The sequence below is a fragment of the Talpa europaea genome (genome assembly GCF_964194135.1).
Source record: "Talpa europaea genome assembly, chromosome: 1".
Lineage (NCBI taxonomy): Eukaryota > Metazoa > Chordata > Mammalia > Eulipotyphla > Talpidae > Talpa > Talpa europaea.
Window position 1 is genome coordinate 78,148,190 of NC_140073.1, and position 25,853 is coordinate 78,174,042.

General features: G+C 35.2%; 1 protein-coding gene across 2 annotated transcripts in view; it reads right to left on the minus strand.

The window, feature by feature from the left end:
* Positions 1 to 25,853, minus strand: part of NCKAP5 (NCK associated protein 5) — a gene marked incomplete at both ends in the record, with an annotated part of 781,067 nt that overhangs the window by 549,496 nt on the left and 205,718 nt on the right. The window lies entirely within an intron of this gene.

Sequence of the window (25,853 nt, forward strand, 5' to 3'; positions counted from 1 at the left end):
ATGCCATGAATACTGATGGTTTGGAGTTTTGATTTACAGGTCAGGATTAAAATCATAAATCACTACTGTGACCTGATTGGTGAGATAAAATGGAGTTCAAATGTTACTTTTCCCAGCAAGGAAATAATGGAAGTCAAGGACAACTAGCGATTCAATATTACGACATTTTTATTACTATTTAAAAGTTGGTGTTTTTTTCATTGTCAATTTATTTTATGCTTTTATTAAATAATTTTTAAAATATTGATCAACTTGGTACCAAGAAATAAATATGTCAAAAAAGTTCCTCTCCAACAGAATGGGATCATTTAAGGTAAGTGTCCTGGACATTATTGTGGTTCAGGGAGAGAAATGTTAAGCTGAGAATCACGCAGTAGGCTACAGGCACCATCCTATATTCTGCGATAGTCATTTGTCAGCTTGGTAGTTTCAAATGCCATCAAAGCCAAGTGACAGGCTAAACTTATGGCCACCTCCATTTCATCAAGTCCTTGGTCTGAACTTCAAAACATAACCTGTCCAGTTCTCTCAATTATTTAACTGGGTGCTTGTTATGTGTCAGTGAAGTAATAAGTGAATGAAAATTCAGACAAAAGAGAAATAATGAACTTGTGGAACTTACATTCTGGAGGCAGAGGGGAAAAAGATATTAAAGAAAAACATCAAAAGAATTCATATTTCTTATTCAAAGGTAATCAGTGCTAAGGAAGAAAATAAAGCAGGAAGGGTTGGTGGTATTAAAGTTTAAATAGAATGTTCAGTGAAGGTCTTACAGGGAGTGCTAAGTGTGAGTATGTGTTAAAAGGGTGAGGGAGCAGGCAAAACAAGCTAAATTTGGAAGAGATGATCCCAAGAAAAAAGTAAGAGTAGATGCAGTGGCCCTTCGAGATGACTGTGCCTGGCAAGGCCAAGGAACAGCAATGATTCAGTTGGATGGAACTGTGAGGGAGAAGGTTAATGGGAGTGGGCTTAAAGGACATATCATTAGGTGGGACCTATAAGACTAACTGAAGGATTTTGAGTTGAAGTCTAAGTGGTATGGGGAAACATGAACACAAAGGATTTTCAGCAGAGGAATGTTATATGTGATTTTACTTTGTGGGTCACTCTTGCTACCATGTTGTGAATTAATTTTAGGAGGACACTGGGAGATCTGCTATTAGGCTACTACAAGTATCAAGAGGACAAAGGATGACTTGGACAAGGTCATAGCAAGAAAGTTAATATACGGCCTCCCTGGTGGCCTAGGGGTTAAGTATCAGTGCTATCACCTCCATGGCTTGAGTTCGATCCCTGGCATAGCAGACCTTTCCTGTCTTGCCCACTGTTCTCCTCAGCAGTTTATTTCAGTAGATCCACCTGTTCTGCTCCCCACTCTGTTTCTGGTGAATACTCTCACCTCCTGCACCTCTGGCCTACACCCCAGCTCTTCTACATTAAAAAAAAAGGTGGTACACATTGGTGACAATTTGGGGGTAGTTTGAATATATTCAACAGTATTTTCTCAGAATAACTAGTTTGAAAAAAATAAAAAGGAGCTAAAATAACTCCAAATGTTTGGACTTAGCAAAAGATGGAAATGCTAATTGAAAGCGGGACAAAAAATGTTGGTGAACAATCAAAGATTCACTTTTGGATGTAGGAAGATTAGGATACCTAGTCAGTTAAAATTTTAAAACATAATTTCTGTAAGCTCTTACAATAGTTCCTGGCTTTTGTTTCTGATCACATAAATGTTTGTGATGTTTGTGAGGTCCTTGTGTTGGTGGTGGTTATTGTTATTGTTGATGTTTACCTACCAAAATGAGATACTGAGTAAGTGGTTGAATATTCAAGTATAGCATTCAGGATACATGTCAAGGATGAAAATGTAAACTTGGGAGTTGTGTAGAGTGCAATGGTTGAATTAAATCCATCAGATCCTGTACGTCATTACGTTTATGAATACAGTTGGAAAGTCACTCCAACTATAAAATTTAAGGAAGATAAAGAAGGGGCCTCCCCAGTGGCGCAGCGGTTGAGCGCTGGGTTGCGAAGCTGCCGGCGACCTCTGCGGCGCAGCGGTTCGATCCCCAGCTGCTCCCCGGCCACCGGAGGAGGGTCCCACATGGCGTGCAGACCTCTCCTGCCGCCCACTGCTCCCCTCAGCAGTGTACTTCGGTCCTTCTGCCTGCTCTGCTCTCCGCTCTGGCTCTGGTGAATTCTCTCACCCTCCCGCGCTTCTGACTGTACCCAAGTGCATGTATAAACAAAACAAACAAACAAACAAATAAATAAATAAAAACATGCCTCTAAAAATAAAAAAAAAAATTAAAAAAAAAAAAAAAAAGGAAGATAAAGAAGCTGCCAAAAGGAACACTCTCAGTGGCAACCAGTGAGAGCGAAGGCAACCCTGAAGCATGGGCTTCCCCAGGAGCCAAGTGAAGACGTTAATATTTCAAGGAGAGAATGATATGCTAGTCATTATCTCCTGATATGATTGTCTCAATAGAAAACCCAAAAGGACATGTAGATAAGCTATAAGAGAATTTATGAGGGTTACTGAATAACTTGTCTGTTCTCTGTTTACAACACAACATCCAAGATTACCTAGCCCATAAGATCAGGTGCATGATAGGTATTCAATGTGTACTGAATCAATGAAGGGATTAAACACCTTATGTTGTGAAGTATTTCTCAACTTATAACCCATGTATAATATTGGAGATGTCTTCTATTCTGAAATTTAAGAAATACTGCCATAGGAAAATATTCCTGAGAGGGAATAGACCTGGGGAAGCATTACATGCTTCCCTTTCCATTAGCACTTTAGTAACTAAGAACTCACACAAACAAGTTTAAAAACACACTTATAGGGCCTCCCCGGTGGCGCAGCGGTTGAGCGCTGGGTTGCGAAACTGCGCGCGGCCTCTGCGGCGCCGGTTCAATCCCCGGCTGCTCCCCGGCCACCGGAGGAGGGTCCCACATGGCGCGCAGACCTCTCCTGCCGCCCGCTGCTCCCCTCAGCAGTGTACTTCGGTCCTTCTGCCTGCTCTGCTCCCCGCTCTGGCTCTGGTGAATTCTCTCACCCTCCCTCCCGCGCTTCTGACTGTACCCAGTGCATGTATAAACAAAACAAACAAACAAACCAGCAAACAAATAAATAAAGCATGCCTCTATTAAAAAAAAAAAAAATTTATAAAAAAAAAATTAAAAAAAAAAAAAAACAACACACTTATACAAGTCCTCTTATGACTTAATTAAAACAAGACCCCATTAAAATTCAAAGATTTAAAGATAAATGTTTCAAAGAAATATATAAAATAGCAAATAAGAGCATGAAAAGATGTTCATCATCATTAGTTATTGGCAAAAAGAAAATTAAAAATCACAATGAGATTTACTTACGCCCACTAGAATTGACAAAATTAAAATGACTAATAATGTCAAGCCTTGGCAAGGACACACAGCAACTTAAATTAGCATGCATTGTTGGTGGAAATGCAGAATGGTTCAGCACACTTGGAAAAAATGAACTGACAGTTTCTTATAAACATACGCTTAAAAAGAACAATCAGTGATCCCACCCCAGGGTATTTACCCAAAAGAAATAAAAACATGTAGATACAAAGACCTGCACATAGATGTTTACAGCAGTTCTATTCATACTATACCCAAATGTAAAATAACCTAAATTTCCATTAATTTGTAAACAGGCAAGTGACCTGTGTTAGAGCCATCCATACTATAACATACTACTCAATAAATAAAGGAATTATCTATTGATAAACATAACAGGCATGAATCTCATTCATGGTTTTATGCTAGATCAAAGAACATCATACTTTTTGACTGTTTTCTGTTTGATTCCCTTTGTTCCTAAAACACTCTAGAGACAAAAAGCAGATCAGTTATTGCCTGAGGCAGAGGACAGAAAGGGATTAACTACAAAGAGGCTCAAGGGAAGATCTGGCATGCGGGAAACTCTGTTATGGTTGTGATGACAATTACAAAACTGTCTATTTGGTCAATCTCATGAAGTTGTATACTTGAAAGTTGATGAATTTTATTATATGTAAATTAAAACTTAATAAAAAGCTTCTAAGAGTATTGAAAATACGTATTTTTGTAGAGGGATTATAGATTTCCTATTTGAGGAGAGCAAGTTTACCTCAGGAATATCACCAGTTTATAATCCCCAAACAAAGTAAACAATCCAGTCAAGAAATGGGCAGAAGAACTTAAAAGACATTTCTCCAAAGAGGAAATGCAAATGACCAAAAGGCATATGAAAAAATGTTCAACATCCCTTATAATCCCTTATAACATTCCCTTAAAATCATGGAAATGCAAATCAAAACCACACTGAGATATCACCTTACACCATTAAGAATGGCACATATCAAAAAAAAAAAAAAATAGCAACAACAAATGTTGGCAAGGATCTGATGAAAAAGGAACTCTCCTACATTGCTGGTGGGAGTACAAACTGGTCCAACCACTATGGAAAGCTGTGTGGAGGTTCCTCAGTCTACTAAAAATGGAGCTACCATATGACCCAGCAATTCAACTCCTAGGAATCTACCCACAGGACACAAAAACATTGATTCAAAAGAATACCTGTACCCCAATGTTTATTGCAGCACTATTTATAATAGGTAAAACCTGGAAACAACCCAAATGCCCAAAAATAGATGACTGGATCAAGAATATGTGGTGTATATACACAATGGAATACTAGTCAGCAATCAAAAAGATAAACTCATGCCATTCACAGCAAAGTGGATGGAGCTGGAAGGAATTATGCTCAGTGAAATAAGTCAAAAGGAAAAAGAAAAATATTGGATGGTTTCACTTATAGGAGGAATATAGGGGAACCAAATAAGACATCAGTGTAAAAAATAAAAACAATACAAAACACAACAATACAAAAACAGACAATTATAAATCAGAGACATCCTGCAGGGGAGGAGGAGGGAGAGGGATCAGAGGAAGGAAGAGAGGAGCACAGGAGAATGTAGTGATGGTGCACAGGTGTATTGAAGGAAATTCTATGGAGACTACACCTGAGGTGGGGGGGGTAAAAGCAAATATTGTTTAAAAATGAACAATGATGTAAAAAAGAAATAAAAAAAAGAAACAATGAGCCAAATAAGATTCACCAGTAGGTGCTGAGGCTATTAGGTAAAGAATGATGGAAAATACAGCATTTGCATAGTATGAAGTATCACCTCTTAATTGTTTGCTAATTGCCAAGGGAAAAATGCTATATTACATGGACAGATCACTTGAGATGTTCATTCTTGTCTGATGCTTTATGGGAAGTATATAGCGCCATTTATGAACCATCCTTGTAAATAAACATGTTTAGCTTGACATAATTTTCAGCTTAAAAATATCAGGAAAGATAGAGGATCAGAATGATGACACTACAAGGAAACAATAATGTTGATCCTGATATAGGATGCACTGGAGTGCTTCAAAATGTCAGTCTCTTATGATCTTCAGTGTTTCTGTGATGGCCGTTGTAACCTCTTTCCTTTCTGACAAATATTGGCAAGGGTGTGGAGAAAAAGGAACCCTCAGATACTGTTGGTGGCAATGTAGATGAATATATTCTCTATGAAAAACAGTATGGAATTTTCTCAAAATTTTAAAAATAGATCTACCATATGATCCAGAAATCCCTCTCCTAGGTATTTTACCCAAAGACTATGAAAACACTATTTCAAATAGATATATGCATTCCTATGTTCACTGCAGAGCTATTTACAATAGCTAAGGCATGGAAACAACCTAAATGCTCAACAACAGATGAGTGGATAAAGATGGGATATATATACACAATGTAATGCTCAACTAAAAATATCAAGATGAAATCTTGTCATTTGCAACAACATGAATGTAACCAGAAGAAATCATGCTAAGTGAAATAAGTCAGAAGGATACAGATGCCAGATGATTTCACTCATATGTAGAATATAAAAAAACAAAGCAAGCAAAAAAAATTTAAAAAAAGACAAAAGAACAGACAAAACCAAACCAAAACAAACACTTGAAACCTGATGGCAGAAATTATTTTACTAAAAGGGAAGGCAGAAGGCACCCATTGAACTATTGTGGAGGATTAATTGTATGTTGGTGATGATGTGGTCTAAAGACACACATTTGAAGAGGTGTGAACCTATAAAATTGAAACAGAGTATTGTGAACTTTTACCTCAAAAGAAGCAACAATCAAAAGCTAAAAATAAAAAAATTTGAATTGTCAAAAAACAAAGTAGAGGGATGAAAATAACATAATAAACTAAATGAAACTAATGAGACTGGATCTTATTCCAAAATAAAATAGCTATAGAAAACATTGTGGGAAAGTTTGAGAAATTTAAAGAAGGTTGATATTGGATGATTAAAGAGAATTTTCCAACGTTGCTAATAAATGATGGCGTGGCTGCAAAGAAAGTGGTCCTTATCTTTCAGACACATACAAAATTGTTTACGGTCGCAATATCATGGTATTTACCACTCACCTCGGAAAGATTATTCAAGAAGCAAAAATGGTAATGTTTGCTAATATTAAGGTATGAATAGGTGAGTGTTTTACAAAATTTGAAGAAAATTTTACTTCAATTTCCCATACAATTTTTCCCTAATAAAAAATGAAAAATATATACTTCCAAAATCTACAGATCAATAATTTTGAAGGAATTAGAAAATTTAAGAATTTGATGTCTTAAAAATAAAGCACTATCAAACTTGAAAGAGGAAACAAAAGAAGGATGCAGAGAGAAAATTTTAGTGAATATTTTAGAAATGAAGAAAAATGAATTATGTGCAAAGTATGCAAAAACGATTAAAAAATAACAAGTCAGTAGAATAAAAGAAATAAAGATAAATCAAAAAAGCCTAATAAAAATAACATAAATTAGTAGAATTAGTGAAACACTGTCTGGTAAAATGAATGAAAACCAGAAGACATAATCAATAAGCCTAGAAATAAAAAAGATGACACAACTAAATACACAAAATAGTGATTTAAAATAGGCCCACCTCACTTTTAACAAATTTATGGCAATACATTTGAAAACATAGGTAAAGTTAGGAAAGTTCTAAAATTAAAAAAACAGTAACTCAATAATCAATGGAATCTTGAGTAATTAAATAGATCAACCTAGTAAGTAAAAATTATCTTTTCACATACAATAGGCCTAGATGCTTTAAACATCTTCATTGAGGTATAATTCACATACAATAAAAGTAACCCAGTGAAAGTATAAAACTCATTTGCTTTTAGTGTTTACAAGTTGTACAACTGACATCATTTTTTAGAAGACATTTATCAACCAAAAAAGAAGCCCACTGTATCTATTAGCAGTCATTTCTAATTCTCCAATCAGAGGAAATCAATAATCTATATTTTATATTTGCAAATTTGCCTATCCTAGAAAATTCCTATAAATGCAATCATGTAACATACAGCCTGTTGTATTTGACTTTTGTGACTTCTTTGACTTCTGTTGACTTAACATACTGTTTTCAAGAGTTGTCTATGGTGTAGCATGTATTAGTACTTTTCTCCTTCATATAGCTAAATAATGCTGTACTGTATGAATATATTACATTTTGTTTATCCATTCATCATTTGCTGGGCATTTCAGTTTCAATCCTTTGACTATTGTAAATAATGCTGTTAAAACATCTACATGTTTAAAAAACAAACATATAAGTGTTTGTGTGGATGTTTTCATTTTTCCATGAATATACCTAGGAGTAGGATTTCTGGATCTTATAATAGCCATGGTTAACGTGTTGTGGTATTGCCTGAACTGTTTCCTGAAGCAATTGTGACTTTTCACATTACTACCAGCAATGAATGCAATTTTTCATTTTCTTTTTCATGTTTTATCTGTACAAGTGTTATTATTTGATGTTATTGATTATAGCCATGTTAGTGCATATAAAGTGTAATTTTAATTGGCACCTTCCTAGTGACTGATGACATTCTGTATCTTTGCATGTGTTTACTGGAAATTTTACATCCGGTTTATTCTTTTAAGCTAGCAATGTGATGTTATAGCATTTTTGCTATCTCAGATGATATAAAGCTGATTTATTTCCTTAACTATTTTTTTTTTTACTTTAGTCAAATGTGACTCTGTCTCTGAGCTCTCCTTTTTCCCCTATCGCTATCCTGTATGTTCCTTCCCTCTTCCTCTTAACCTTAATGCCCTCAAGGATTTATTAATAGTCACTAGATTTTGTGTATATTTTTACTTTATTACATCATCTGCTATGAAAATGTTCAGTATTTGTTTGTATTCTGCTTTGTTTTAGTATACATGTAGTATACATATGTATTTAGTATACATATCTCAAATTCCCTGCATTTTACTGAAAATGACTGCATTTTATTTTTCCTTATTGCTACCTAGTAGTTCTTGGTGTGTATTTACCACATCCTTTTGATCCAATCATTTATTGATTGATATTTAGGCTGCTTCAATGTCCTAGCTATTGTAAACAGTGCTGATATGAACATTGTGGAACATGAAGGTTTTTGTGTTGGTTTTAATATTTTTGAACAGATGCCCAAAAGAAATTGCTGGGTCATACAACATTTCCATTTTTAGTTTAAGGTTATCTAGAGTGCTTTCCTTGAAGTTTGTACCAGTGTTCATTCCCACCAACAGTGAGAATTCAAACAGGGTTCCTTTTTGAATCCTCTCCATTACTTGTTGTTGGAAGCCTTTTTAATATGTTTTCCAAGTTACTTAAGCATAGTATTAGGTTTTTTATTAGTAATTTTTCTTGCTTAATTTGGACCTGTACCTTACTATAAAAATTGGTAATTAAATAGGTAAGTGAGATACTTGCATAAATGGAATAGAAGGAAAACTTAGAAATAATATCATGTTTATGGAATTGAGGTATTTGACAAGAAATGGCATAGTCAGAAAATGACTATTGAAACAATGTCATCAGGTCAATTTTTTACATAAATGAAAAAGATAAAATTTGAAACCTACATCAGATCACTAAAAAGTATAAACTTGGAGTAAATACTAAAATTTAAATAAAAACATATCTGGAGGGCTGACACTACCCAACTTCAAGACTTAATATGAAGGTATATTAATGAAGATAGTATGGTGTTAAAACCAGATGGAGAGACCAGAAATAAAGCCCCATAAATATAATAAACTTATCTTTAGCACAGGAGCAAAGGCAATACAATGGAGCAAAAATAGACTCTTTAACAAATGGTGCCAGAGCAACTGGACATCAAAGAAAAAATAAAAACCTAGACACAGACTTTACATTCTTCAAAAGATAAATTCAAATGGATCAAAGACCAAAATATAAAACACAGCTATGAAACTCCTAAAAGATAGTATAGAAGAAAATCTATATGATCTTTGGTGCAGTGATATGTTTTTACATATAACACCAAAGACATGATCCATGAGAGAATTTATAATTTTAATAAAGTCTAACTTATCAAGCATGTGCCCTGTTAAAGAAAATAGGAAGAGAATGAGAACACAAACCACGTACTGAGGGGGAGAAATGTGAAAGACATCTGGTAAAGGACTGTTAGGCAAAAATGTACAAGCTCTTCTTAAAACTAAACAATAATAATAAAAAAAAAAAAACAATTGAAAAATGATCCAAATACTTTCACAAATGTCTCACCAGAAAAAACATACAGATTGAAAACAAACATATGAAGAGATATTACATATCATGTTATCAGGGAAATACAAATTAAAATAAGATATACTACTACCCACCTATTAGAAAATTAAAAAATCCAGCATACTGATAATACCAACTGGTGGTGAGGATGTGGTGCAAAGGAACTCTCTTACATTGTTGGTGGAAATGAAAATTGTACAACCCCATTTGGAAGACAGTTTGGCAGTTTCCTACAAAATTAAACACTCTTACCATATGATTAGAAATTTTGTTTCCTTGTATTTACCCAAAGGGATTGAAAACTTGTGTCAACACAAAACCCACATGTGGATGCTCATAGTGCCTTTACTTACAACCACGAAAATGTGGAAGTGACTGAGATGTCCTTCAGTAGTTAAGTGGCAAATAAACTGTGGTACATCCAGTAAAAAGGAGATTATTCAGCACCAAAAGGAAATGAAATATCAAGCCATGGAAAGAAAAAAAATTATAATCTGAGAGGTCTGCATATATTATGATTCCAAATATATGACCTTTTGGGAAAGGCAAACTATGGAGGTAATAAAAAGAAAAGTGATTGCCAGAGACAGAGGGGGAGGGAGAGATGAATAGGCAGAGCACAGAATTTGGGGACCAATGAAAATAATTGTATGATATTATAATCGTAAATAAATGTCAGATGGTGAAAAGCTAAAAACTGATTCCTCTCAATTCAGAAACAAGATAAATCTGCCCAACTTTATTCAACATAGCAGAGGAAGTCCTCACCTGAGCAATTAGGCAAGACAAAAATAAAAGGTATTCATATTTGAAGGAAAAAAGTAAAACTATCACTATTTCTAGATAAAATATAGACATTATTATACATACATCTAATTAGGGGCTAATATCCAAAATATATCAAGAATTTATAACTCAATAGCAAAACAAAACAAAAACTATACCAAAAAAATGGGCATAGGATTGAAATAAACATTTTCACAGAAAATATACATGTGGTCAACAGGAACATGAGAAGATGTTCAACTTCACTAATCATCATCAGGGAAATGCAAATCAAAATCACAATGAGATATTACCTTACACCTGCTTGAATGGCTAGAATCAAAATAAGAAATAAAAAAAAATGTTGGTGTGGACATAGAGAAAAGAATGCCTGTGTACTGTTGGTAGGAATTTAAGATACAGAAGCAATGTAAATACCCAAGGAAGGATGAATGAATAAGAAAATGTGATATATATACATATCTAAATAATTTATTTCACTATATTAAAACACAAATATATACATAAAATGGAATATTATTTGATCTTATAAAACAGTGAAATCTTTCCATTTACAACAGTATGGATGAAACAGTATTGAGGGCATAAGTCAGGCAGAAAAAGACAATACCACATGGTCTCATCACTATGTGGCATCTAAACCACAAAAACAAAACAAAAACAAACAAACAAACAAAAAAACCACCAAAAGAACAGATTGGTTGCCAGGGGCAGGGATGGGGATGGACATAATGGTTGAAGGTAGTCAAAAGATGCAAAATTCTACTTACAAGTTATGGTAATATAATGCACTGCATGATGACTATCATTAATAACATTATATTGTATATATGAAAATTGCTAAGAATATATCCAGAGTTATTGTAAAAGGGAAAAATGTGAAGCTTCCCTGGTGGTGCAGGGGTTAAGTCTCAGTGCTACCAAGTATCTTCAGCCACTGCAGCACATGTTCAATCCCCAGGCACGGAGCTAAACTACATGGCACAGCAGACCTCTCCTGTCTCACCCGCTGCTCCCCTCAGCAGTATATTTTAGTAGATCTTCCCACTCTGCTCACCACTCTGTCTCTGTTGAATTCTCTCATCCCCTGCACCTCTGGCCTACACTCCAGCTCCTGTATGTATACTAAATTAAAGTGAATCTTAAAAAAAAAAGGGGGAAAATGTATGTGTATATAGTGATACACATTAACTAGGCTTACTATGATCATCTAATATAAACAATTATCAAAGTTTGTGTTATACACCTAAAGCAAGTATGTTATATGCCTGTTGTTCCTGTTCTTTTATATATATAAATCTCTCTCAATCTAAAAAAGAAAGTCTATAACTTTTTAAGAATGTCTTAAAGAGAATATTTATATCATCAGGCTAGGTAGCATAAGGAAGTATTTCTCTACATTAAATTTTGAACTTCTGCAAGCGAATAATAAAATGTTACCATAAAGAAAATGAAAATTCAAGGTAGACTAGAAGAATCTTTTGTAACATACAAATCCTGAAAAGCATCATTCTGATTTTTTTTAATAAATTCATGTACTATTTCTTAAATTGAGGTAACATTAGGACGCCCTCCATACCTGCCATCAGTATCACTGCCTAGTGCAACTATACTGAATTTGTTAAAAAACACAAATGAATACATATATAGGTAGTTTACAGAAGATGATAATTAAAAGACAACAAATAGTGGGTTGTTGGAAAAGTCATGACGCAATTTTTTTCTATGTCATACATCATGATTTTTCCGACAACCTAATATATTTAAGTGTTCCATCTCAGTATTGGGGAAATACAAATTACAACAATAGTGAGTTACTACTTCATGTCTATCATAACAGCAAAAAATAATTATGATTACAGTACATGTTGGTGAGGATATGTGGGAAAAAAATCTTGCATATTTCAAAAGGCGGAAACAATTGGACCTACATGGTAAAGGTGAAGGCCCTCCTAGTCTAAGACACAGCAGTCCCATATTTATGTATATGTGTAAGGCAAAATTGCACATTTATATATAAGAGCACACATAAAACAGAAATAAATCCATCATACAAAGTCACAAAGTAAACGTCACTAAGTTCCACGCAACATGCAACAGAATCATTATAAATACTTGCTGATAACAAAGCAATATTGCAATAAGTTAGTAAAATTTCAAAATAAAAATTCCTCCCTCATGAAGGTTAGGAAACTTTAAGGCAACTGTTGAATGTAAGGGAGGATTCCAAGTAAAATTTCAAAAATTCTAAAAAATAACAAAAATCTGGCTGCATTTAATTAAAACAGTGGTCACAGAAAAATTAATAGCTATAAGCATTTTTAAGAATAAGCTAAATTTTTGGCTCAAAAGGCCAAAAATAGGCGAAATAACCTAAGAACACAAGGAAACAAGATAACGAGCAAAATGTAATGACGTAGAAATCAGAAATACAACCAAGTTGAGAAATCAAAATCTTGGTGTTTCTTTAAAATAGAATCACTATATAATTTTTATTTGATAAAATAAAAATGTGGAAGGAGAGGATAAAGCACAGATATACCAGATATGACAAATGGGAAATAAGCACTAAAACAGAAAAATACATAAGAGGGTACTTTATAGATCTTATCTCTATGCAAATAAATTTGGTAACAAATAACATGGAATAATTCTTTGCAATAGACACAAATGGGCTCTATTGGGGTTGGAAAACAGTTTAACTTTTTTGGAAAATATAAAGTAATAAATATTCTCATTCTCTCTCTCTCTCTCTCTCTCTCTCTCTCTCTCTCTCTCTCTCTCTCACACACACACACACACACACACACTCATACACGTGAGGCTCATGTGATTTCACAGGGAAGTTCTAACAAATCTGCAAGGCCAAACCATTCCAATATTCTTTTTTTTTCCCCCAGAAAATGGAAAACTTTCTAATTATTTTTATGAAATATAACACTAACAGTTGTTATATTTCATAACAAGTATAACACTTGTTATACTTCAAGTATAACACTGACAGTTGTTATGGATTGAATGTTTACACTTGCAAAAAGTACATATGCTGAATCTTTATCCCCTGTGATGGTATCAAGAAGTGGGACCTTTGGGAAATAATTAAGATTAGATGAGGACATGAGGGTGAACCCTCATTAATGGGATCAGTGACCTTGTAAGTCATAACAAAGTTTGCTATTTCTTTCAGCTCTTCACCTTATGAGGACACAACAAGAATGAGAACACAAAGAGATCAGCAGTCTGCAAACCAGAAGATCACTCTCACCAGAACCCAGTTCCACTGACACCCTGTTTTCTGGCTTCCAGCCTCAGAACTATGAGAAATAAAAATCTGTTTTGATAAGTTACCTAGTCCTGCAGCCAGAACTAAGAAAACAATTTAACCTGATAAAGGTATTGAAAACAGACTAATGCAAAGACACTAAATAAATATGAACAAACAGTGCAATTTCACATTAAAATTATACCATGACCAAAGGAAAATATATTAATATATTTTAATATATTAATATATTAATATTAATATATTAAGACACTAACATAATATACCACTTTCTAAATTGGTATGAATTCTCTGCATAGGTATTTTTTTGTCCTTGACAAAATTTAACACTGATGAAAACTCAAGAATATAGAAATTGATGCATATTTTCTTAACATGTGAAAACAAATATACACCCTCAGTCTTAACACCAGTATGAATGGAGAAATACTTAAGGCACCTCTAGTGAAATGAAAAACAGGCAAGGATGGCCACTATCTACAAAACTATTCAATATTATATTGCAATCAGTATACTTATACTGAGTATACTTATATGCAATATACTTGTACTGAGATCAATCAAATAGAGGCATAAGAATTGGAGAAAAAAGGAAAAAGGATCGTATTACTCCACATAATTTTTTACTGGAAGATTGATTGATTTGAATATTATATGTTTCAAATAACAGAAGTATAGAAAGAAATGTAACTCTACCACTCTTCTGCTTGCTCTATAGACGGGGAAATTGAGTTTACCTAATATTACAACCACACAAGGGATTCAAAGAGTTAGTTTTGAGGTTTCCTGTCTACTGTCTACTTTTCAACACTAAAACCACCAGACTGCTGGAATTTTTAGTGCTTCAGGGCTTAGTATAGAAGCCCTAGAAGGACTTGAAACATGAAATCAAATTTGTGATGGCCCATCATTTTTAAGTTGGGGGTTGCAAAACAACAGGGAAAGTTTCCTAAAAACTTACTCCAGATGAAGAATAGTCACTTATAGTCAAAATCTTGTCTGTTTTTGTAAATCATGTATTACAGTCATAACCTGCTTATTGTCTGGCTGCTTCTGAGCTCCAGCTGCAGAGTTGAGTATTGTGACAAAGACCACAAAGCATCATCAGGAGAGCCCCTATTTTTATCCTGTCTGTTGCTTCACAGAAAAAACTTTGCTGACTTCTACTCTAGAAAATACTGCCCACTTACAAGCCATCGTGAACATGAATATAATTTTAAAAAACTCCTAATTTTGGGGCCTCCCTGCTCGCTCAAGGGGTTAAGAGTCAGCACTATGAAGCTATCTGCAACTACTGCAGCACGAGTTTGATTCCCCAGCCCGGGAGGTGACCCACATGGCGAAGCAGACCTCTCCTATCTTGCCTGCTGCTTCCCTCAGCAGTATACCTCAGTCAATCTGCCTGATATGTTCCCCACTATGTCTCTGGTGAGTCCTCTCACTCCCCTCACCTCTGGCCTGTACTCCAGTTCTTGTATGCATAAATAAATAAATACAATCTTTTTTAAAAAAAACTCCTAGTGTTTATATTTTTGAGTTATACTCTGAAACAATGGTGGTAATTAAATACATGATAGAAATTCTAATAAGCCCTGAAGTTTCTCACACATGATGTTCCACAGCAAACACACTCCAGCAGAATGCAGAAGCATTCAATTTTTTAATACTAAGAATATGAAGTCATTTCAGCGAATTAACTTTAAAAAATTAAACCTAAATTAACTTTTTATAGCCAGCAATAACTACAACCAAGATTACTTCCAGATAATTAAAATACAGGAGTCCTAATGAATGGATATTCAGTATGACTCTCTTTACAAAACCAATTACAGTTGCTTATGTAGTTTCATTTTGTCCTCTTCTGCATTAAAGGTCATTATATTTTCCCAAACTATAAACATAGACTTTTTTCAATGTACTTATTTTTTGAATTAGGAATACATGCTATAAAATTTCTCTAGTATTCCATAAAAATCTTAAAATAGCAAAGCTTTTACTTGGGCAATTAAAGTAAGTTTAAATACATGTTAAGAAGAACATAGTTTCTGAAAGTTTCTTATGAAAGGAACAAAATTCTTTTAATCTTTATTTTCAAACTTGATATTTTAATTAATTTATTTTTAATTGAGGTACTATTTGAATACCCCCATCAGGTACTGTTCCCAATCCTAGAGATATGTCAGGGAGGTGGGTGGTAAGATTAAAGGAAAAACTGAAGTAAAAATTAGTATTTAAGGGATTGAAATATGGTAACACCATAATAAATTATTTATTTTTAGTAAATATATTCTCGAATGTATTTGAATCTGTTCTGCCTTCATAATATTTTGGCCTGTGTCCACGACCATGCATCCATGTACACCAGGCATCCGTATGCATTCAAACAACTGGACTGTTAAATACTAAGGGAGTGAAGAGATAAGCAGGCAGGATTTCCTCTTTCAGGGGTTTACTGGTTAACAAGGGAGACAAGTTATTAACCCACCTATAACATAAATCAGAATGAAATAAGTTCCAAACTGTAGATGTGTGTCGCACTTTATGGGCATACAGAAGAGGGTTTCATTTTCAGTATAAAACTCAGGAAATGCTTTTTGGAAAGATAGCATTTTCACTGAAATTTTAAAGAACATGGATGAAAAAGTTAGATGCTATAATAAATATCAAGGTATTGGAGTATTATGATCATGGAAATAAGTAACACTGACCATTTTGGAAATAAAGGAGAAATAAGTTAAAAACAAGATCCATATGTTCCCCCCATTAATTCAATTCAGCAGTACACATTCTACAATTTGTCTATATTTTTAAAGCTCCCTGTTATTCCTCCCCTAAAATATTAATTACAATTTAAAAATTATTCGTCAATTTTAATTTTATTTCTGATCTCCGAATGTAATCTCCAATCTACCTTTTCCTCAACATTCAGAAATGCAGATGGTCATAGGGCTGAATTCCTTTTCGCTTTACAGGTAAAGGGTTAAATGACTAAATAATTTAACCATGGTTTTACAAAGTAGAGGATTCAAAACTAGAATTCTTGTCACAATATTGAATAATATTATAAAACATAAGAGAATCAAGAAAACAAAAATTAGTTCAGAACTATTTTTGTAATTTGTCTTGTAAACATTCTGTGTCAGAAGCCAAGTAACTTAGAAGATCACAAATAATATGAATAGTGTAAATGTGGAATTATTTATTAAACCATAAAATGTCTAACTGAGGGATCAGCACTTGAAGTCTGCTCTGCTCCACAAGTAAGACCTAAGTACTTATTCAATAAGAGGTGGGAGAAGTTCGAAATATACAAATAGATTTTAAATGGCTTATATAAATTAATAACAGACCCATCACAGTTAATAGAAAACTATACTGTTTTTGGGTCATGTTATGAATGTTTGAAGTTAACATCAAAGCAACCCTGCTTTGCCAACTCTTCCAAAGGCAGGGATGGCACAGGGCTGTGGTGTTCTATGACAATTCTTGCTTCCATTTGTGAAAGTCTCCAAAATTCTGCCTTCTGGATGTCATGAGAAACTGCTAAACTGCTGGTTTGTGATTAAAAATGGACATTCAAAGAGCTGATCTTTGAACATATATGAAACAAACCAACTATATTTAAACATGTATTGTTCCCAAAAAGTAGCTTAAGGATTATTTCCACACTGTAACTTCTCATGAAGAACCAGATCTTGGAAATCCCATGAGAAAGTTTTCATAAGGATTTATCCACACTTTCTTTGGTTTGCTCAAATGAGACGCAGGAAGCCTTCCAGACATCCTGAACCTCTGAACTTTTCGTGGTTTTCCCATCAACATATGCAAACATCCATGTAGCAATTCAAACATCTCCCCTCACTGTAGAACAGTATGACCTTGTTTTATCTATATATGCAGAGCACTCCCGCTTCCAACCCACTAAAGAGTATGAGCTTATTTGCATGCTCTTTAGGAAAAAGAAGATCTCATTGACTCAGAAGGGTCACAAAACCATTACCATATATATATATATATATATATATATATATATCTGGTTTCCAAGATGATCTTCCTGAGCCACCCTAACTGACCCCCTCAGAAAGTTTCCTACTAACAAATAAGTCCATTTTGCTTTTCACCTGATCTCAGCCCATGTCTTCGCTGATGCAAGATCAGAAAATCCACATCTCACAACTATCCCAGCTAATTAATTTACTTCAGTGTTTGGCAGCCATTTGACAGGAAAAATAATCTACACACTATTTATCGAAGAATCTTCACCAATGTGACAAAGATAAATGTAAACCGCAACCATTTCTCAGCTGTTACCCAAAGTTGAAAGTTATTTTCAAAATGTGAACTTTAAAATTTTGAGGAAGAAAATGGCTTTACTTTAAAACTGCCTAGAAATATAATGTGTATACAGTAACAGTGGTTTAAGCATTGAGCTAGGAAAATAAACTCTCCTGCTAATATTGTAAGTGGACCAGAAATAAAATTCTCAGGGATGGGGTGGGGTGTGGGTTGGGCACATAGAAGCAGCAGGCAGCAGTGGCAATGGATTTCTAAAATATTGTGAATGATCTGCAAATAGTGTATCTTCAAAAGATGATGTCTCTTTTGAAAATACTATTATCGCTGAATAATAGGTTTAAAATTGGACATACTGTGGAAAGATCTAAATGTGGGCTATGATAAACATCTGCAATGCACAACTTTAATCTCTGTCTTCAGAACATCCAAGGGCTCCATTCACTTGGGCTGTGCTGTAACTACTTTCTCATTGTTTCACATCTTCTTTCTAGCATAAGCCTTCTTAATATTCCTTAACCTTGGGATTGTAAATGTGAAATTAATAATTTTTCATTTCAGCTATCATCAGAAACTCACTCCCTTCTTCCTTCTGAAGGACAGAGTAATTGTCCAATAAAAGTTCTACCAAGGTAAGGAATGACCTAATTTGCTTGTAATTATTATTTCTACTCTGACTTCTTAATCATAAATAAAACCTTGGCAGTGGAAAAAAGAAGATGTGAAACAGGACAAGGCAATTAAAAGAAAAAGTCAGGAAATAAAGGAGCAGTGGAGAAAAAAAAAGAATGGATTTTCTAAATTTAAAACACTCCTTGCCCTTTCATGAAATAATGATTTATACTCTTTGAGTACATAAGAGAGTAACTGGATATGCATGATGCAATACTGGAATTTTAGGTATTTTGCCTAAAGGTTATTAACAATTAGTACCACTGAGGGAAATATCATAAAGCTAGAATAACAACCCTCACTCAAAGGATGACTGAATATGGACTTGTAATCTGGTCATAATAAAATATGTTTACATCTGAGTTCCACATGTTAAGAGGAAAACTGACAAACTAGAATAAGTCCAGTAGGTGGCCATGATTAAGTGGGGTATAAAAAGTAAGTCGTGTAAAGAGAACTTTAAGAACATACATTGCTTCCTTTGGGAAAGTGAACAAACATGTAAAATGGTCTTCCAACATGAAAAAGGGTATTGCATGGAAGAGGGAATAGTCAATTGCAAGAAAGCTATTGATGCCGGTGAGAGGGTGAAAACAAATGGTGAGTCACCCTATCTGAATGGTGTCTGCCCTCTTCCTATGTAGGGTAGCAGAATCCATTCTTCAGGACATCTGAAAACTGGTCTCCTGGGTTTTGCTTTGACACTTGCAGTGGCACAGAGCTCAACTTCCTACACATTTGATGTTGGTATCAGAACATTTCTTTCTAGAACTGAGATCCCATTTTTTAGATTCTAGCTTAGACAAGTAGTTTACTAGTTCTAATAGATATGGCATGATGATGCTGATCTCTTATCCACAAAACAACAACTTGCATTTTTTAAACCATCATAGTGCTAACCCTTAGCTTTCTATTTGTTAAAAGAAATATCCCCAATTCCTTTCACCATTATTTTTTAAAGATGTAATTATTTATTCATACAAGAATTGGGGTATAGGCCAGAAGTGTGAGGGTTGAGAGGATTCACTAGAGACAGAGTAGGGAGAACAAGCAGATCTACTGAAATGCACTGCTGAGGGGAGCAGCAAGGGAGACAGGAGAGGTCTGCTGTGCCATGTGGGTTAGCTCCCTGGCTGGGGATCAAACTGCTGTTGCAGTGGCTGGTGATAGCTGGTTAGTGCTGTGTCTTTAACCCCTGTGCTACCAGGGAGGCCCCCTTTTCACCATTATTAACTTAGTGTTCTGTACCTCACACTTTAGTCGCTGGCCTTCTTGACAATCCCTGGTTTATAATGTCTTTGATATCTGATAAAAATATTCTGGATACAGTCTGATCAGCAAGACTAGTACCATAGAACTTTGAATTCACCTGTTTAAGAAAATCTTTCACTAAATGTTACTTGAAAGCCTATGCTGGCCACAGTGAAGGGTCAAGTACTGACAGTATTTGTAGAGTTAACATTAAGGTACATGAATGATTTTAGAGGTTTGTATAAGATATAAGTCATTTTGTGTACAGGAAGAAAATGGAGACTTGTTGGGCTGAGAAATCCAGGTCAGGAGTAGGAGATCAGGAGGACTTAGATTTTACCTAGACTGAGGGGGTCAGTCTTGTCTGTAATTGAGCAACTGGGAAGGAATAATCAGCAATCAAGTGTTGATAGGACCATTTGTGGTTAGAAATAGAAATATTTAGATTTTTACTATAATGGTTCTGATATGACTTCCTTTCTTTCATTTTATATGTATTGGACTTTACTAAAAAAATTTCAAGACTCAGATTTCCACAGGTATAATGCTAAGATACTTTGAGGAACTAAAAGAGGTGGCAAGTACAGATTTCAGGGGTGATTTGGAGAATTTCAGACAGTCCAATGGGAATGTTTTTGAATAGATAAAACTCTTGATACACTTCAAATCACATTATCCTAATAACAGATGGTCTCAAAGGCCAAAGACCTATTTGTATGTCTGATTCAAAGAACATCTCTTTTAGTGTAGCCTGCTATAACTGACCCTATTCTTATCTTTATTTTCAAAGAGATACAAGAAACCCAAATAAACAGTAAAACTTAATAAATCCAGGTAAATATAAACATTCTGGCTTTCAATTAGCCAGTGAGTCTGTGAATCTCCAAGGAATAGTAAAGAGATGTTATATAACAATACAATTTTCCTTAACAGGGACCATAACCCCAGTGGTGCTTTTTCTTTCTTTTTTTTTTTTTTTGGACCCTGCTGTGCTCATAGCATCTATGAAAACTGAAACATTATTCAAGAGAACAATTTCCTGGAAAACCTTTTGAAAGTGGTGGACACTCGCCCTGCTCTGGTGCCCTGGGTCTGCCAGCATGCTGTTTTATTACCCCTGGAAGGTTCCGTGCCAAGACACAGCATAAGGGTTAGAATATAAAGAAAACTAGGTTCTTTTTAATTTTATATATTTTTTACATATATTTCATTTTTGCCTAATAACTAAAAATTTAAAAAAAAATATACACAGCAAAAAAAGAGAAAACTAGGTTCATAAGAATAACTTTCTGCCTTCTTTCAAGAAGGAAAACTGTCAATTTTAACTCTTTGCTAAAAGAGTTAAACTTTTATCACTTGTAGCTTCATCATCCAACCCTTCAACTGGCAAGAATTACAGATTATTAACTCCAAAGAAAGGGCTTTTAAAATGTCTTCTAATCCCTTCTTGTGAGCAATGGGAAACCAATGCTCAGAATCCCTAAATGACTTAACCAGGATGACAGTAAGGGATGGCATCAGGAACAAAAGACCTCATGGCATGGAAAGAACCGGGTATTTTTTTGAGCCTTGTAACAGCACAGGACAATCACCAATCAATTAGCACATGCCTGGTGGCATTTTTAACCAACAAAATACAAGTCCCAGGTGAACTAGAACAAATATCAGAAATATTTTAGGGGATAAAAAAATTGTCCCTTTTTCGGGGGGGGGGCATCTTTTCATCCTCTGCTGTGTGTTGGCTTTGTGAGATCTAATTTTTAGTATGGAAGTTTGCAATGCACCATAAATGTTGAAGGGGACAGGAATTAGTTATTCCTTTTCAGGAGCCCAAACACCTCCCTGCAGAGTCGAGAGGTACAGGTAGGGTGCTACAACTTGCTGCCAGTCCTCTGTACATAGAAACTTACAGAAATTGGGGGTTAAACAAACAAAATTGTAACTAGAGATATTACAAATTGAGAGATATATCTAGAGTTATTATATTCTAACAACATCTTAAAGAAATCACAAGTGTGTCCGCATGCTAACAAGCTGTTGATTTTTTTCTTCCATTAAAATTAAAATTAAGTATAAGGCTATGGCAAATTACCCATTTCATTCCTCCTAGAAAAAAATAAAAGCACTTTGTCATTTCTTCCTGTGGGTGTACTTCAATCTCAACACATGCGTTTATGTCAAGAGGGTCATTCATATTGTTGCCTGCTGGAGTTTTTCTTCTTTCAACTTTGTAGGGAATATTTGTGATCTTTATTACCCCAAATAAATCTACAAAATGCCTTTTGCTCAAGGCTCTTTACTTTAATTTCAGATAAATCACATTAGGTCCCTAGCTGTCATATTAAGATAAGCAGGGGTCTAAAAATAATAAACATGTTTTAACTCAAATCTTTTCAGATTAAATAGTGGCAAATTTCACTGGGTGACCCCCAAATCCTATTGACGTTGAAATATTTTTTTTTGGTATTTTGCAGTCTTTTTTGAAGAACATAAACCTGTTTAAATGAGAAGTAGAATTATTTTCAAATCAGCTGTGCAGCTACTTGCACAACATTATTCAACTCCAGCTTCCCATGGCTGCAGTAAATCCATCTTTAAACTGGGCGATATTTCCCCTGTGACAGTAGAGGGCGATTTTATATCTTTGTAGGTTAATCCAATGACTATACTGTTGCTTATTTATTAACTATAAAGAGCTCTAAACCTGAATTTCTCATCATCTTATGAACAGTTGTACTCCAAAATCTCAAAGGCCGTTCAAATTCAATCTATTCAATAACCGATTATTCATCTGCCCTCACTCTACCAAATCTGCCTCTACTTGGGACTCAAATCTAAACACCATCTCCTTGGAAAACCTTTGGACTTTTGAACAAGAGTCTCCTACAAGGTGTTTTACAGACTCCTCTACCAGCCTTGGTGGTATAGTCTTGATAAATATATTTGATTTGTTTTCTTAGCAGAGTTGGATTGAAAAGGGGAAGATAATACCCACATGATTTTCAATATAAATCTATTTTATACATTTATTAGGTCAGTTTCTGAATAAATGTTCTCTGCTGGATTAGTGTGGCTCTTTAGTTTAAAGAAGGGTAGGCAAGTTTTATAAGAAACATGAAAACAAGTATATAAAGTTTGACTCTGGCATTGTTGGAGTTTCCTTGCCACAGAGGACCTGGGTTGAAACATTAGGCAACCCTCTATATAAATAAATGCAGATCTGACAGGTTACTTATAAACAATAATGTTAATCAATCTTAAAGTTAAGGTCAAATATGAGCCTGGGTGATCTGTGGTTTAGTCAATCCAGAAACCTTTCTGGACTTAGTACTACTAACCCCTTTTATTACTGAACAAAAATCACCTTAGTCAATGAAGTTACTTTATTGGGCCTTCAGAGCTTTGAAAAGACGCATAAATGCTCCTTTGCTCCTCTAAAGCAGAGCCATCAGTCTATAATAAGTATCCTTTGGGATACAGCTCAGCCCAAAACCCTTCTCACCACTGTTCCGGGCTGACATAATCATTGAAGCATGTGGCAATACCCAATTTCCAGAGCCCTGATTTATTCTCCCTTGTGCTGGGCAGAGGGCATGACTTAAAGGCAAGACTCTCATCTTGGCAGGGGTCTGAGACAGTCTGCATCTCTGAAACAACCCCTGGTGGGTAATTGAGAAGTGACATTAATGGGTTTCCAGGGTGGCCCTTGTATTCTGGGACAAGTGTAAGCACAAGTAAGATTGAGAAATTCTGCCTAGAGGTTGAGAGGAGGTAAAGATAATGTAAAGCTTGCCAGCCTTGGTCTCCTTTGACCCCAGCAGAGTGAGACAGGGATGCAGAGCTGGGAAACCATGTGCTGTTATTGAGTTAGCGTAGCGTGAGGTTTTGCTTTCAGAGCTTTTATTGCTATTACAGAGCACTGAGCTTTCTCTTTGTTTGCTACACATTCTATCCCCCAGAGATAGCCTCTTTCACTCTTGAAGGGATTTAAAAAACAAATCACAGTTCTTATTTTATCTGGTGTCCACCATTAAGAATTCATGCAGAGCACTTTTACTTGTTGCCAATTAAGGTCTCCCAGTGAAAGTCTATGATTATAGCAGAGGCAACCTGTTTAATACTTGCCATCTTCTTAGTCTACATAAATTAAACCCTTGAGGATAGAGGCGTGCTAATTCACAAGATGCCAGGATAATATGCTTATAAGATCCAAATTATATTGAAGGTACGTCTCTGAGAGGTTCTGGGCCTGACTTTTCTCAGGACAAATGCATTTTTGCTTCTTACCTCTATTTGATAACTACAAGACAATTATAAGATAACAAATTAGCAAGAGTTTCTTCTCCCAAGGAAAACAGCATGTAGCAACCCTAGCACCATTCACTCACATTTTACAGAAATTATGACTACAGCTCCAGTGAACTTTAGAACTGGTGTCAATTATCTCTTCCCCCAAATATTAAAATTATGAAGAACAGGAGTATTTGGAATGTAGCTCATTTTATTTCAGTGTTCATTCTACTTAGATAAGCAATATAAGAATGAAAAGTGTTTTTGCCCTATTTTTTCCTATGTTTCCTTAACATAAGATTCATATAGGATAGAAAGCAAAAATCTAATTTTTAGATGCACAAAAATAATTTTATTGTTGACTATGATGGACCTTGGGAAAACCTATTCTAACTAGGGATCTATACATACTTTTCAATCTTGGAATTTGGTTTTTGAGGATTGAGCAGCACCCTGGGAAACAATGAAGAACTTGGAACTGCCTTTTCCACAAATCTGCTTTCTCATTATTACTGATATGGACCTTTCACTCAACTTTTACCAAGTGACCCATTCTAGTACCAGTGAAATTACAAGGGGTGGAAGGTCAAGGGAATATAAGCTGTGATTTTATGTATTTGGTGGTCAAAATAGATCACCATTGGCCTCCCCTGGTGGCACAGGCAGCTCTGTGAAGCTGTCCACAGCCTCTGCAGCACCGGTTCGATCCCGGCTGGGAGGCCGGCGAGGGTCCCACATGGCACGGCAGACCTCTCCTGTCTTGCCCGCTGCTCCCCTCAGCAGTGTATTTTGTCAGTCTGCCTGTTCTGTTCCCCACTCTGTCTCTGGTGCATTCTCTGACCCTCCCACGAATCTGGCCTGTACCCCAGTTCTTGTATGAATAAATATATCTTTAAAAAAAAAAAACAAAATAGATCACCATTGATGCAAGTATCTATCATGGACTCTTATCAGAATTGATTAGCAAAGAGATATTTGCTATTTCAAGAAGTCAAAAATACGCTTTGGGCAGCAATCCTCCTGCCCACCTGTGAAAATCAGGTATTTGTCTTTGCAAACCTGCTCCTTTCAGGAACAGCCTTTCTGTCCTTTTATGTCAATGCAAGTACCCTTTATTCTTTTCTCCCTTTGTAAAATAAACTTGCCCTTTTGAATATAAAAAATACACTTTGCATTGCATATTTGATATGCATAGCACATATAAACATAAATGACTGAGAAGTTTTGCAATGAAAAAAATTATTTTTGATTTACCTGATGCAGTTTAGATTTGACCACAGAATGTCTTTGTTTTTCTTAAAACATTTACAACATAGCAACCCAGGGTATAGTGTTTCTTGAAATGTGCTTAGGAAAATGCTTTAGTAAATAATTTTTACATTACTGGTTCTTGGGAGGGTGGGAGGAAGTAGTGGTGGTGTTAATTTTGACCCCTCAGAAACATTTGGAAAACGTCAGACATATTTTGGTGGTCATACTTGGTGAATGTTATTGGCATGTAGTGAATGATCTGGCCCCAAATGTCAACATTCTAGCCTAGATATGGTTTGCTCAGATGGGAACTCAGTGATCTAGAGTTTGTATGGTAATCGGCACTGTGTTTT